The sequence below is a fragment of the Elephas maximus genome, chromosome 25, assembly GCF_024166365.1.
Source record: "Elephas maximus indicus isolate mEleMax1 chromosome 25, mEleMax1 primary haplotype, whole genome shotgun sequence".
NCBI classification, from domain to species: Eukaryota; Metazoa; Chordata; class Mammalia; order Proboscidea; family Elephantidae; genus Elephas; species Elephas maximus.
In genome coordinates this window covers 43223423-43238508 of record NC_064843.1, presented here as the reverse complement: position 1 = coordinate 43238508, position 15086 = coordinate 43223423, and positions in this window count along the sequence as shown.

Sequence of the window (15086 nt, the reverse complement as noted above, 5' to 3'; positions counted from 1 at the left end):
TCTCACAGGGATCACAATGAAGGGTCCCGGACAGTGCTGGAGAAGAAAGCAGAACAAAATTTTAACTCGCACATACCAAAAAAGACAAGACTTACTGGTCTGGCAGAGACTGGAGAAACCCCGAGAGTTTGGCCCCTGGACACCGTTATAGCTCAGTAATGAAATCTCTCCTGAGGTTCACCCTTCAGCCAAAGATTAGACAGGCCCATAAAACAAAACAAGACTAAATGGGCATGCCAGCCCAGGGGCCAAGACAGGAAGGTAGGATGGGAGAGGAAAGTTGATAATGGGAAACCCGAGGTCGAGAAAGGGAAAGTGTTGACATGTCGTGGAGTTGGCAACCAATGTCACAAAACAATATGTGTATTAATTGTTTAATGAGAAACTAGTTTGCTCTGCAAACTTTCACCTGAAGTACAATAAAACAAACAAAAAAAAGTATTTCCAGTGAATAAATCATTGATCTTACAGAATTCTACCAAGGATGGAAATGGCGGAGGGGTAAGAAACGATAAAATTTTGGACATATTTTGAAGGTAGAGCTGACTGGATTTGCTAACAGATTGACTAAGGTGTGTATGTGAGAGAGAGAGTTAAGGATGACTGCAAGGTGTTTGGCCAGAGCCAAACCTGCAAGGATGGAGTTCCCATTTACTTAAATGGGAGGACTATGGGAGGCACATTTTGGGGGAAGATAGGGAGTTTGATTTTGAACATATGAAGTTTTATATGCCTTTAGTCTTTAAAGGAGAGAGTGATATCAAGGGGGCAACTGGGTATATGAGTCAAGAGTTTAGGGGCTATGTCATGCTAGACATAAATTTTGTATATGTTAGACTATTGATGGTATTCTGTACCGTCTATACTATATTATATTCTATACTATCTCTATTCTAGTCTATTTTATTCTACCTCATCCTATCCTATATCTATTCAATACTGTAGATAGTATTTTGGGGGCATTGGTGGGTGGTTCAGTGGTAGAATTCTCACCTTCCATTTGGGAGACCAGGGTTCAATTCCCAGCCAATGCACCTCATGGGCAGCACCACCTGTCTGTCAATGGAGGCTTGCATGTTGCTACAATGCCAGACAGGTTTCAGTGGAGCTTCTAGACTAAGACAGACTAGGGAGAAAGGGCTGGCGATCAACTTCTGAAAATCAGTCCATGAAAATCTTATGGATCACAATGTTTGATCAGCAATCAGTCATGTGGATGATACAGGACCAGGTAGCATTTTGTTCTGTTGTGCATGGGTCCCCATGAGCCGGGGGCTGACTGGACTGCAGCTAACACACACACGTGCACGCGCGCACACACACACGGTATTAAACTTAGGCTGAGATGCTCTAGGAACTAGGGATAACTGAATAATCCAAGAAGGGAAAACTGAATGATCCAAGTAGTCCCAGGAATGAGCCATGGGGCACTTCAAAGTTTACAGGTGTTGAGAAAAGGAGGAACCAGGCAAGCACGGCTGATAAGGGAGGAAGAGAACCAAGCCGGATGAAAATGCAGTGAAAGTTGAATTACATGAGGACTGGAGTGTTGCCAAGTAAAGGAGAGGCATGGAGTGGTTATAAAGGTGAGTCACAAAATGCAAGCCAGTTAAGTAAAGGAGTGAGGGATGGTGGAAAGGCAATAGGATGAATGGATAGTAGGTCCTGGTTTCTCTTATACAGTTGTTTTTTGGCTCAAAGTCTATTAATGTCTCCTCACTGATTATTTAATACTGTCAATAACAGGAAAACCCATTTGCCATTGAGTTAGTTCCTACTCGTGGTGACCATAGAAACCAACAACTATTTTAGGACTATCACTAAGCAAGGCACTGTGTTAGATCATGTGACACAAAAATGACTGTGTCATCAAAGGGAAGTAGGCATGAAACTCAGGAAGACAAAGTATTCCAAGTGCTATATTAAACACATAATTGATTCTGAAGTGAGTCCAGGCTCTTCAGGTGGCCATTCAAAATTCTCCACAATGAGATGCTGTTATGAATTGAATTGTGTTTCCCCAAAGTATGCACTGGAATCTTAACTCCTATACCTAAGGATATAATCCCTTTTGAGAATAGGGCTTTCTTTGTTATGTTGATGAGGCCATGTCAGTGTAGGGGGTGTCCTAAACCTAATCACTTCTGAGTTATAAAAAAAGGAGATTTGACACAGAAGCAACCACAAACTGGGTAGGGGGTGGGGAGATATATGCCACTTGAAGGTCACCAAGGAACTGAGGAACACCAGGGCTGAAAGAGACAAGGATCTTCTCCCAGAGCCAACAGAAAGAGAGCCCTCCTCTAGAACCAGTGCCCCAAATTTGGACTTCTAGCCTCCTGAATTGTGAGAAAATAAATTTCTGTTCTTTAAAGCCACCACTGTTACAGCAGCACTAGGAAACTAAGACAGATGCTAAGCCACTTTTATAGTCTTATCTCTTCTGCTTCCTCAGACAAATCCAGTGTGAACCCATCTTCATTCCAGGAGTGTGCTTTGCCCTTTTCCCTCCTCTGCACCTTTTGCCTGCTGGTAATATTCTCCTGGAATGCCTACCTGTGTGGTCTCTCCCAACAACACTCACTCGCCATCCTGAAGGCTGAGCTCAAATGAGGAACCCAGGTAGCCCCCCTAATTTCATTGGCAAGAAGTTCAGTCTCCTCTCAACCACTCATATGGCATCACACACAGACATTTGCCTTACCTCTCCCAACAGGCTGCATGGATATTTTCCTCTCTGTTGTCTGCGTAGAGGTCTGCTCTTTTAAGAAAGCAGTAAGTAATGTCTTTGATAACAAGAGGACTATAAAGAACAAGGTTCGAACAAGGCTGTTAAAATCAGCCACTGCCTTGGTTTTCTGGTTGTCATGGACACGGTATTTTCTATAGTTGGTAACTCTGGTCTCTATGGTGAACTCACATTTAGAGCTGGAACCTTACAAAGGCTAGAAACCTGCTTGTGTGTGGATCACATTATATTTCCATAAAACGGAGGGAAGGGCAGGTGTGGGGAGGACAGGCCAATGGGGAAAAAACTATTAAAAAATGTGTGGCTTTCCAATGATTCTCTCCCCACCCCCCAAAAAAAATATTATATATTAAATTAGATTAAATCTTGTTTTAGACATAGTGAAGTGACATCTCTTCCTGTGAAGACTATGAGGTGACCCCTCCAACATCTGACTCCCTCCTCACTCCCCTACAATCCCTACTATCTCTTAAAATGACCAGTTGAGTATGAAAAGTGGGGGAAAATAACCTTGGCAGCAAGGGCACGGAATCCCATGGCAGAGATTTCAAGGAATGTGTGCTAGATGTGGTACAGGTAGAACTACACTGAGGAAGAGATTAAGAGTAGGCTCTCTGCTCTCCTTCTGAAAAATGGCTAAGGCCCAGATAAATAACACTTTTATTGCGTAGACTCTGACTAATGGTGACCCTATGTATGTCAGAATAGAACTGTGTTCTGTAGGGTTTTCAATGGATGGCTTTTCAGAAATAGATCGCCAGGCATTTCTTCCGAGGAGTCTCTAGGTAGACATGAACCTCCAATCTTTTGGTTAGCAGCTGAGCACTTGAACCGTTTGCACCACCCAGAGACACCTAAGACCTGGATGGAACCCTCTAATATGAGTGATGAGGGATGGAAGCGAGGGTGCTGGGGGCATACGAGGGGCCTTCAACACTAGGGCTCCCTTTCACCCAGCATTTACAGAGTTGGCTTTAGCCAAAATAAAGCAGTGGCCTTAGGAAAGATGGAGGGTACAGCCCCACCTTACACCTGCCATAGGCCACACAGCAAGTTAGAAACAGAGTTACTTCGTGGCACAGTAGTTTCACCTAGCAGAAAAGAGAAGAGATCAAATTTTCTCTCTGGAAGAGTGCATGGATCTGCTTTCCTCCTAGGTTGCTGGATTGTAAAACTGGAAATGCAAGTTTATATCAGCTGGCCCTCTAGCCTAAGAACTGAGAAGAAGATACTAACAACGAGGCAAAAAATGAGGAAAAGCAGATTTTTCTCTCAGGGAGCCACTGACTGGGTTTGAATGGCTAACCGTTTGGTTAGCAGCCAACCACTTAACCGTTGCAGCTCCAGGGCTCATTTGAGCAATCATAAACAGAGTTAAAAGATAAGGAAGGGGTTTAGCTACAGAATTTAAGTCTTCAGAAAAGTAATAAAGCAGAATCAAAACTACATAAAATCAAATCAGTAATGTGGAGAAAAAAAACTTGAGAAATTTTCCCAGAATGTAGAGGAAAAGGTCCAGGCTGAAAAAGATAAGAGAGAAAAAAATAGTAACCATTGAGGAAGGAGGTCCAACATCAGGTAATTGGCGATCAGGAAGAAAACAAGATGCAACACTAGAGATTAAAAAAAAAAAAAAGGTGATAAAACAGAAGGAAACTTCCTTAACCTAAAGAAAGAAACTAGTACTAAAAAAAAAAAAAAAGTACTAGGAAATAATAATTTAAAAAGTGTGCCCAACCTCCAAGAGAACCCCTAAGGATCCCCACCTGCTGGTATTCACACTCTTGTATGGTCCCTCCCACACTGTAGGGCAGGTTTGTGTGAATATGGGAGAAGTGTTGATCATTGTGTGACTTCTGAGATTACATTATAAAAGACACTGTGGCTTCTCTCCCTCTCTTTTTCTGTCTCTCTCTCTCTCTCAGATCATTCTCTCTAGAGCAATCCAGCTTCCATTTCCTGAACAGTCCCTGTGAAGAGGCCCGTGTGGTGAGGAACCGAAGCCTCTGCCAACAGCCATGTGAATTTGAAGGTGGATCCTCCCACCCACAAAGCTTTCAGATGACTGCAGCCCCAGCTGACATCTGAACGGTAACCTCCTGAGAGACCCTGAGCCAGAACCACCCACCTAAACTGCTCCTGGATTCCTGCCCACAGAAACTATGAGAAAATAAATTTTTATTGTTTTAAACTACTGAATTTTGTGGTAGTTTCTGGAATAATAGCTAACTACAGCCATGGGGGTGGGAGGAGGAGAGAGATAGCATGGACATAAGGAGATAGCTGGAAAGGGAGAGAATATTCAAGAAACTATAGCATGTTAAAGGGCTAATGGAAAAATTCAGTAGTCAAGGAGGAAGACTGGGGTTGCAATATGCAGAAGGAATAAGTAAAAGCGTGAGGTTCCTGAGGAGAGGGGGAGTAGGATCTAGAGAACTGGTGTAGGTATCAGCCTTCAATAGGAACAGGGGCACTGCTCCAAGGCCTTAAACTCAAATTTGGCCAGCCACTCAGGCATTTGAGTTTGAGATTTCATCAAAGAGTCCCATAGGGGTTGTTTAGGACATGGCAGCTGTATTCCTAAGAGAGTGATCCTAGAGAAGGGAGACAGAGAAAAAGAGAGAGAGATCCCATGATAAGCATAATTGAGAAAATGCAAATATACAATATTAATAACAACAAAGGGAATATCACAGAGGGTAGGGATAAAATTAAAACCATTGTGAAAACTGATATACAACTCTAAGCTAAAGAATTTGAAAATTTAAATGAGTTTTTTTTTTTTTTCCTAAGACAATATCAATTGCCAGAATTGTTTCACAGAGTAGGAAACTCTGAAAAATAACCACAGGGGAAAGGGAAACAGCTATTAGAGAATTATACCAAGAAAGGTGTTGGATCCATACAGTTTTACAGGCATTTCATTCAAGCTCTCAATCTGTGTTATCCAACACAGCAGAGACTAGTTACATGTGACTATTTAAATTTAAGTTAATTAAAATTAAATAAAATTTAAAAATTCCGTTCACTAGTGACACATTTCAAGGGTTTAGCAGCCACATGTGGCTAGTGGCTGCCATATTGGACAATGCAGATATAGAACATTTCCATGATCTCAGAAAGTTCTATGGGATAATGCTGCTGTAAAGGAATACATACTTCTTATCCTGTTATAACTTGTTTTCAGAGACATAAAAATGCTGAGAGTCTTCCAATTTATTTTGTGAAACTACAAAACTTTGGTGTGAAAATATTGTCAAGATGACACCACAAAAGTTAGAAACAAATCTCACTTATGAATAGATGCAGGAATTCTGAATTCAGTGGTTGAATTCTTGCCTTTCATGCTGAAGACCTGGGTTCGATTACCAGCCGGTGCAGCTCATGTGCATCCACCACCTGTCAGGGGAGGTTTGTGTGTTGCTACGGCGCTGAACAAGTTTCAGTGGAGCTTCTAGACTAGGATGGAGTAGGAAGAAAGGCCTGATGATGTACGTCCGAAAATAAGCCACTGAAAACTCTATGGATCACAACAGTCCAACCTGCAACTGATCGTGGGAGATGGCACAGGACCAGGCAGGGTTTAGTCCCATAGTGCCTGGGGTCTCCATGAGTCGGAGGCCAACTCGATGACAGCTGACAGCAACACTTCAAATCCAAAAGCTCGTTCAAGAATAATCCAACACTGGCATTCTGGAAGTGAAAGGACATTTTAATAGTAGAAAATTCATTAGTATAATTTGCCACATCCATAGAGAAAAGGAGGAAACTAGGTGAGTGTCTTCACAGATACAAAATAAGTACTTGACAGAATTAAACAGCCGTTATTGAATAAACTGAGATAAGAAGGAACTTTATTCAGTATGCTAAAGAATAGCCTCCTCAGGCATCAACGTCATCTCAAACAGCCAAACTAATTTTTTTTTTATCTTTTTTTTAATGTAATTTTTATTGTGCTTTAAGTGAAAGCTTACAAATCAAGTCAGTCTCTCACACAAAAACGCATATACACCTGGCTACACACTCCCAATTACTCTCCCCCTAATGAGACAGCCCGCTCTCTCCCTCCACTCTCTTTTTTCATGTCCATTTCACCACCTTCTAACCTCCTCCACCCTCTCATCTCCCCTCCACGCAGGAGATGCCAACATAGTCTCAAGTGTCCACCTGATCCAAGAAGCTCACTCCTCACCAGCATCACTCTCCAACCCATCATCCAGTCCAATCCCTGTCTGAAGAGTTGGCTTCGGGAATGGTTCCTGTCCTGGGGCAACAGAAGGTCTGGAGGCCATGACCACCAGGGTCCTTCCGGTCTCAGTCAGACCAATAAGTCTGGTCTTTTTATGAGAATTTGAGGTCTGGGTCCCACTGCTCTCCTGCTCCCTCAGGGATTCTCTGTTGTGTTCCCTGTCAAGGCAGGCATCGATTGTAGCTGGGCACCACCTAGTTCTTCTGGTCTCAGGATGATGTAGTCTCTGGTTCATGTGGCCCTTTCTGTCTCATGGGTTTGTAATTACCTTGTGTCCTTGGTGTTCTTCATTCTCCTTTGTTCCAGATGGATTAAGACCAATTGATGCATCTTAGATAGCTGCTTGCTAGCAGCCAAACTAATTTTTAATGATAAGAAATTACAGGCATTACAGTTAAAGTAAGAAATAAGACAAAATCAAGACCTGCTATCATTTCTATGATTTAATATTTTTCTAGAAGTTCCAGCATGCAATAATAAAAGGGTAAGAGGTTGTCTTAGTCATCTAGTGCTGCTATAACAGAAATACCGCAAATGGAGGGCTTTAACAAAGAGAAGTTTATTCTCTCACAATCTAGTAGGCTAGAAGTCCAAATTCAGGGCATTGGCTCCAGGGGAAGACTTTCTCTCTCTGTTGGCTCTGGAGGAAGGTCCTTGTCATCAGCCTTCCCTTGGTCTGGGACCATCTCAGCCCAGGAACCTCAGGTAATAAGGACGTGCTGTGCTCCTGACACTGCATTCTTGGTGGTATGAGGTCTCCTCTCTCTCTGATTGCTCCTCTCTCTTATATTTCAAAAAAGATTGGTTTAAGACACCATCTAATCTTGTAGATCTCATCAATATAACTGCCAGTAATCCATCTAGTTAACATATTAGTGATAGAATTTACAACACATAGGAAAGTCTCATCAAGTGACAAAATGGTGGATAATCACACAATACTGGGAATCATGGCCTAACCAAGTTGACGCATATTTTGGGGGGACACAATTCAATCCATGACAGAGGTATACATGGAGACCCTGGTGGCATAGTGGTTAAGATCTATGGCTGTTAACCAAAAGGTTAGCATTTCGAATCCACCAGGCACTCCTTGGAAACCCTATGGGGTAGTTCTACTCTGTTGCATAAGGTCACTATGAATTGGAATCAACTTGAAGGCAACAGGTTTGGTTTTACTGGTTAAGAGGTATGCATAAAGGAAAGGAAGATAGAAAATTTATCGTAATTTTTAAGACAATAAGGATGTTTACCTAGAAAGTCCACAAGAACTGGCCTGGAACTCCCACTCTGCTGTGATGCTATCCTATGGAGCACAAACACTTTAACAGAACACCAACATCAGACAAGGCCACTCTGTGACCCTGATGGATTAAGACAAAACCTAGATTATTCCATTATCATGTCGGAACCTGGACAAAAACACAAACATTGTCTACATCACAAAAATGACCAAATAGTCTCCATCTTGGCTGAGAGTTGAGGCTCGTTTCATTCCACCTGCCTTCCAGACAAAAATGATTCAGACATTTGGTTATAGAATTAGCCCCACTTCTTGGCAGCATCCAATCCAGAGCAAAGCCCTGCTTCTCTGACCCCTCCTCCAAATCACTTAACACAAGCCCAAGTTCTCTAAATCCTTCCTAAATACCCACCTTACCTAGACTCTCCAGGTTCCCCTTGGTGTGCAATCTCCCTGGTTGCAATGAGCAATAGTTTTGCTAGAAGACAATGTCAGGTAGCTATTTAAAAACATATCTCCAAACAATAATAGCAGTCACAACAATAGAACTTTCTAGATACTGCCATAACCACTAAGGAAAATCCAATGAAAAGAGCACACACACACAAGTTCATGCATTTAAAAAAAGTCTTAAAAGGAAATACATCTAAATTTAATTGTGGTTACTTTCTAGCTTGTGGAAAATTGAGTGGTGTTTCTATTATCATATTTTTACATATTCTCCATATTTTCAATGATGAACATGCATTAATTTTATAATCAGATAAAGAGTGATTTTCTGAAAGCAGTGACTAATAGGAGATAGTTGAAATTCTAAAATGAGATCATTGTGTGAACTAAGAAAGTTACAGAAAGTAGGCTGCAGAACTGAAAAAATCTTCAGATTTTCAATTTTCTCCAGCTCACAGGACATTCATGCCTGCCCCCAAATGAGACAGAACCAGAGAGGAGGCAGAAGTACAAGGTGATGCCCCAGGTGGGATAACCCTGCCTGCTCCTTCTGCCAACCCAGATGCCTCTCTTGGCTTCTAGACCAGCAACGCATCATGTGATTTGTCCAGACCACTTGCATCCTGGCCTTGAGCGTGGCCATTGACAATGTTGAACTTTTCCTGAGCCCTGTGATTCTGGAAAACAGTGAAGATTAAGAAATTCTCCCATTTTTTTGTGTTCTGGGAAATGGCTTACTACTTTCCCTATGACCTAGGTAAGACTTACAGATGCCCCCTTAATTACCTATAACAAGGCCAGACACCAAAAACCCATTGCCATAGAGTCGATTCCAACTCATACCAACCCTATAGGACAGAGTAGAACTGTCCCATACAGTTTCCACGGCTGTAATCTTTATGGAAGCACACTGCCACACCTTTCTCACTAGGAGCTGCTGGTAGGTTCAAATCGCCGACCTTTCAGTTAGCAGCTGACACTTAACCACTGTGCCGTCAGAGCTCCTCCAAATTCCCATTCTTTGTTTATAAATGAGTAGCTGAACTGCTTGTCCCCACTGATCAACAGGAACAAAATGCTTGTTATACAAACTGTGGTTAAGATTCTTCCTCCCAAGCCCTTGAAATTTGGCCCACCCTCAGTCTGAACCAGCATACAACTCCCCCTTCAGAGAATAGGCTGGCTTCACGGTAAAACATTTCTGCTGTATCGTCTCAGTCCTGATCGTGCCACTCCCATTCATCCTACCTTCCCGCACCTGGCTCTTTCTAGCCTTTTTTACCCCTCACTATGAAACAGCCCTGGTGGGGCTTTTTGATTAGCAGCCTGGTTTGGCTGCTAATCAAAAGGTCAGCAATGTGAAAATCAGCTGCTCGTTGCAAACCCTATGAGGCAGTTCTACTCTGTCCTACAGTGTTGCTGTGGGTCAGAAGTGACTCAGCGGCAATGGGTTTGGTTTTATTTGGTTTATGAAAGAAAAGCCCTATTTGCCAAGCCCCGAGTTGGAATCGACTGGAAGGCAACAGGTTTGAGAGCTTGCAGATCTCATGGACAGAGTGTTCTCCCTATTGCAACAGTATGCCTCCCCCTATTCAATAGCCCTACTTCCCTTTTGTAATAATCCTTTCAAATAAAGTCTCTCTTTACTAAGTCTGAATTTGTCTTTTAATTTGACACCATCTAAATAAGAAAAACAACACAAAAGGAAAACCTCCAAATTCTACCCAGGAGTAAGGATGGGAGTCAGTATGAATGTCCACCTACAAGAAGAAGTTCCTGAACCCAATATTAGGTTGAAAATAAGGCACACACTACTTGTCTGTCTGTCATACTGTGGTAGGTTGTGTGTTGCTGTGATGCTGGGAGCTATGCCACCTGTAGGTCAAATACCAACAGTGTCACCCATGGTGGACAGGTTTCAGCAGAGCTTCCAGACTAAGATAGACTAGGAAGAAGGACCTGGTGATACACTTTAAAAAAAATGGCCAATGAAAACCTTACGAATAGCAGCAGAACATTGTCTGATAAATAGGGCTGGAAGGTGAGCCCTTCGGGTTGGAAGGCACTCAAAAGATGACTGGGGAAGATCTGCATCCTCAAAGTAGAGTCAACCTTAATGAAGCGGATGGAATAGAGCTTTCAGGATCCTCATTTTGCTGATGTGGCATGACTCAAAATGAGAAGAAACAGGTGCAAACATCCAGTAGAAGTTGAAATGTGGGCTGTAAAAAATATGAATGTAGGAAAATTAGAAGTCGTCAAAAATGAAATGGAATGCTTTAAGATTGATATCCTAGGCATTAATGAGCTGAAATGGACTGGTATTGACCATTTTCAGATAATCATATGGTCTACTATGGTGGGAACGACAAAACGAAGAGGAATGGCGTCACATTCATTGTCAAAAAGAACATTTCAAGATCTATCCTGAAGTACAACGCTGTGAGTGATAGGATAATATCCATATGCCTACAAAGAAGACCAGTTAATACAAATATTATTTAAATTTACTCACCAACCACTAACCCCAAAGATGAAGAAATTGAAGATTTTTACCAACTTCTACAGTCGAGATTGATCAAACATGCAATCAAGATACGTTGATAATTATTGGTAATTGGAATTTGAAAGTTGGAAACAAAGAAAAATCAGTAGTTGGAAAATATGGCTTCGGTGCTAGAAATGATGTCAGAGATGGCATGATAGAATTCTGCAAGACCAGCGACCTATTCATTAGAAATACCTTTTTTCAACAACATACACTGTGACTATACAGGTGGGCTTTGCCAGATGAAACACATAGGAATCAAATTGACTACATTTGTGGAAACAGACAATGGAGAAGCTCAATATCATCAGTCAGAAAAAGGCCAGGGGTGACTGTGGAACAGACAATCAATTACTCATACGCAAGTTCAAGTTGAAGCTGAAGAAAATTAAAGCAAGTCCATGAGAGCCAAGTATAACTTTGAGTATATTCCTTCTGAATTTAGAGACCATCTCAAGAATAGACTTGATGCACTGAACGCTAATGACTGAAGACCAGAAGAGTTGTGGGATGACATCAAGGACATCATCCACGAAGAAAGCAAAATGTCATTAAGAAGAAAGGAAAGAAAAAAAAACCAAAATAGATGCCAGAAGAGACTCTGAAACTTACTCTTGAATGTAGAGAAGCTAAAGCAAACAGAAGAAATAATGAAGTAAAAGAGATGAACAGAAAATTTCAAAGATTTCAAGAAGACAAGTATTACAATGAAATGTGAAAAGACCTAGAGTTAGAAAACCAAAAGGGAAGAACACACTTGGCATTTCGCAAGCTGAAAAACCAAAGAAAAAATTCAAGCCTCGAGTTGCAATATTGAAGGTTTCTACCGGCAAAATACTGAACGACACGGAAGGCATCAAAAGAATACATAGAGACACTATACCAAAAAGAATTGGTTGATGTTCAGCCATTTCAGGAGGTAGAATATAATCAAGAACTGATGGTATTGAAGGAAGAAGTCTAAGCTGCACTGAAGGCTCCGGGAATTGATAGAATACCAATTGAGATGTTTCAACAAACAGATGCAGCACTGGAAGCTCTCACTCGTCTCTGCCAAGGAATTTGGAAGACAGCTACCTGGCCAACAGACTGGAAGACATCCATATTTGTGCCCATTCCAAAGAAAGGTGATGCAACAGAATGAAGAAATTATCTAACAATATCATTAATATCACATGCAAGTAAAGTTTTGCTGAAGATAATTCAAAACCAATTGCAGCAGTACATCGATGAGGAACTGCCAGAAATTCAAGCCAGATTCAGAAGCAGATGTGGAATGAGGGATATCATGGATGATGTCGGATGGATCTTCGCTAAAAGCAGAGAATACCAGGAAAATGTCTACCTGTGTTTTACTGACTATGCAAAGGCACTGGACTGTGTGGATCATAACAAAATATGGATAACATTGTGAGGAATGGGAATTCCACAATACTTAATTGTAGTCATGAGGGATCTGTACATAGACTAAGAGGCAGTCTTTCAAACAGAACAATGGGATAGTGTATGGTTTAAAATCAGGCAAGGTATGCATCACAGTTGTATCCTTTCACCACATTTATTCAATCTGTATGCTGAGCAAATAATCTGAGAAGCAAGAGTACAGGAAAAAAGTATGCGGTATCAGGATTGGGGGAAGACTCATTAACAACCTGCGCTTGCACATGATCGGACCTTGTTTGCTGAAAGTGAAGAGGACTTGAAGCACTTACTAATGAAGATCAAAGACTACAGCCTTCAGTATGGATTACACCTCAACAGAAAGGCAGCTAAAATCCTCACAACTGGACCAATAAGCAACATCTTGATAAATGGAGAAAAGATTAAAGTTGTCAAGGATTTCATTTTACTTGGATCCACAATCAACACCCACAGAAGCAGCAGTCAAGAAATCAAAAACACACATTGCACTGGGCAAATCTGCTTCAAAAGGTCTCTTTAAAGGGTTAAAAAGTAAAGATGTCACTTTGAGGGCTAGGTGCACCTGAGCCAAGCCATGGTGTTTTCAATCGCCTCATATGCATGTGCAAGCTGGACAATGAATGAGGAAGACCGAAGAATTGACGCCTTTGAATTATGGTGTTGGTGAAGAATATTGAATATACTATGGACGGCCAGGAGAATGAACAAATCTGTCTCGGAAGAAGTACAGTCAGAATGCTCCTTAGAAGTGAGGGTGGTGAAACTTTGTGTCACTTACTTTGGACATGTTATTAGAAAGGACCAGTCCCTGGAGAAGGACATCATACTTGGTAGAGTAGAGGGTCAGCGAAAAAGAGGAAGACCCTCAACCAGATGGATTGACACATGGCTGCAACAATGGGCTCAAACATCAAGAACAATGTATGGAACCAGCAGTAGCAATAGTGCAGGGTGGTGGTTGTTGTTGTTAGGTTCCCTTGAGTCAATTTTAATTCATAATGACCCCATGTGACAAAGGAGAACTACCCTGTAGGGTTTCCTAGACTGTGATTTTATAGGAGCAGATCGCCAGGCCTTTGTCCCACAAAGCTACTGTGTGGGTTCGCACCTTCAACCTTTCTTTCGGTTAGCAGCTGAGTGCTTAATCATTTCGAGAGATGTGGAAATGTGGTATGAAAAGTGTCATACTGGGAGATAAAGAGAACGGGCCATAGTTTGTAAAAAACCCTAATCTAAATATCACCTGGAAAGAAGATTTATAAAGCACTCAGAATTGGAGGATCCATTCCATATATCCTTAAAACCAGGAAAAATAAATTTTCTTTGTCTATTGCCCTTGAACTATATATATGTAGAGAAAAAAGTGTTCTAGGAGATTAGCTTTGTTATCGAAAAATCTGTGTAGGATCTCCTTGGCTTACCAGTTTTCTTGAAAGAACAGTATTTTTTGTGATTATTTTCTTCCAGCCTCTGATTTTCAAGCTCATACTGTTCTGATGAACAAAAGCAAGACTCCTTGATTTGGTTAGACATTCTGTGCAGAGCAGAATTCCAGCTATCTGAAAAAAACTGATGTTCTACCCTGAGGAAGGTTATTAAAAGGCATAAAACTTCATAACCATTAAGCAAAAACAGGCTGGCAGTTTTGTTTGTTAAGGATAATGAAAGCATTTAAGCCTAGTGCATAAATTGATCAAGTGGGTAATTTAATTTGGCAGACATCAAAATTATATTTAAATATTGGAGAAAGGAGACAAAACACACGGAGGTCGTTGTAGGATGGGCTCAAAAACTTGTTGAACCCTTTTCCCAGTCTGGAGAATATTTCCTTTCGTTTCTTATTTCCCTCCCCGCCTTCAGATGAGTCAGGTTCATGTGAAGATTGTAGTTTTGGGGAAAATTGCTGGTTTTGTTTCCACTCAAGTGTGGTTATAGAAACTTTGGCTATTATGGCCACCCCATGGCGAATATCTCAATTCCACAGCCACTAGAATTGAGTGTGCTCTTCCTGTGGTTGAGCAGCCTTGGGGACAATCTGAGTGACTGCAGCTAGTCCCTTGGTCTCTGTTTGGGCCACAGAGCTAATTGTTACTCATCTTAGTAATGCCTGACATTTTCTTCAAGAAGCAAGCTGTGAGACTTCACAGTAGCTGAACTTCATTTTTCTCATATGGAACACGAAGAGTTTCAAGTAGGTCTGTGCTTAGAACTGAGATGCCCTAAGCAGTAATGGGGGGCCTTGAACCACGGTCAGTAGCCTACATATATTAGCAGAAATTAGACTTTGTCATGATCAAGCTTCTCCCTTCTGGTCTAAACTTAGTTCAAAACAAAACAAAGCAAAACAAGACAAAACAAAAACCTGTTGCCATCAAGTCGATTCTGACTCAGCCATCCTTTACACCTACCCATTTCTCTGATCTCA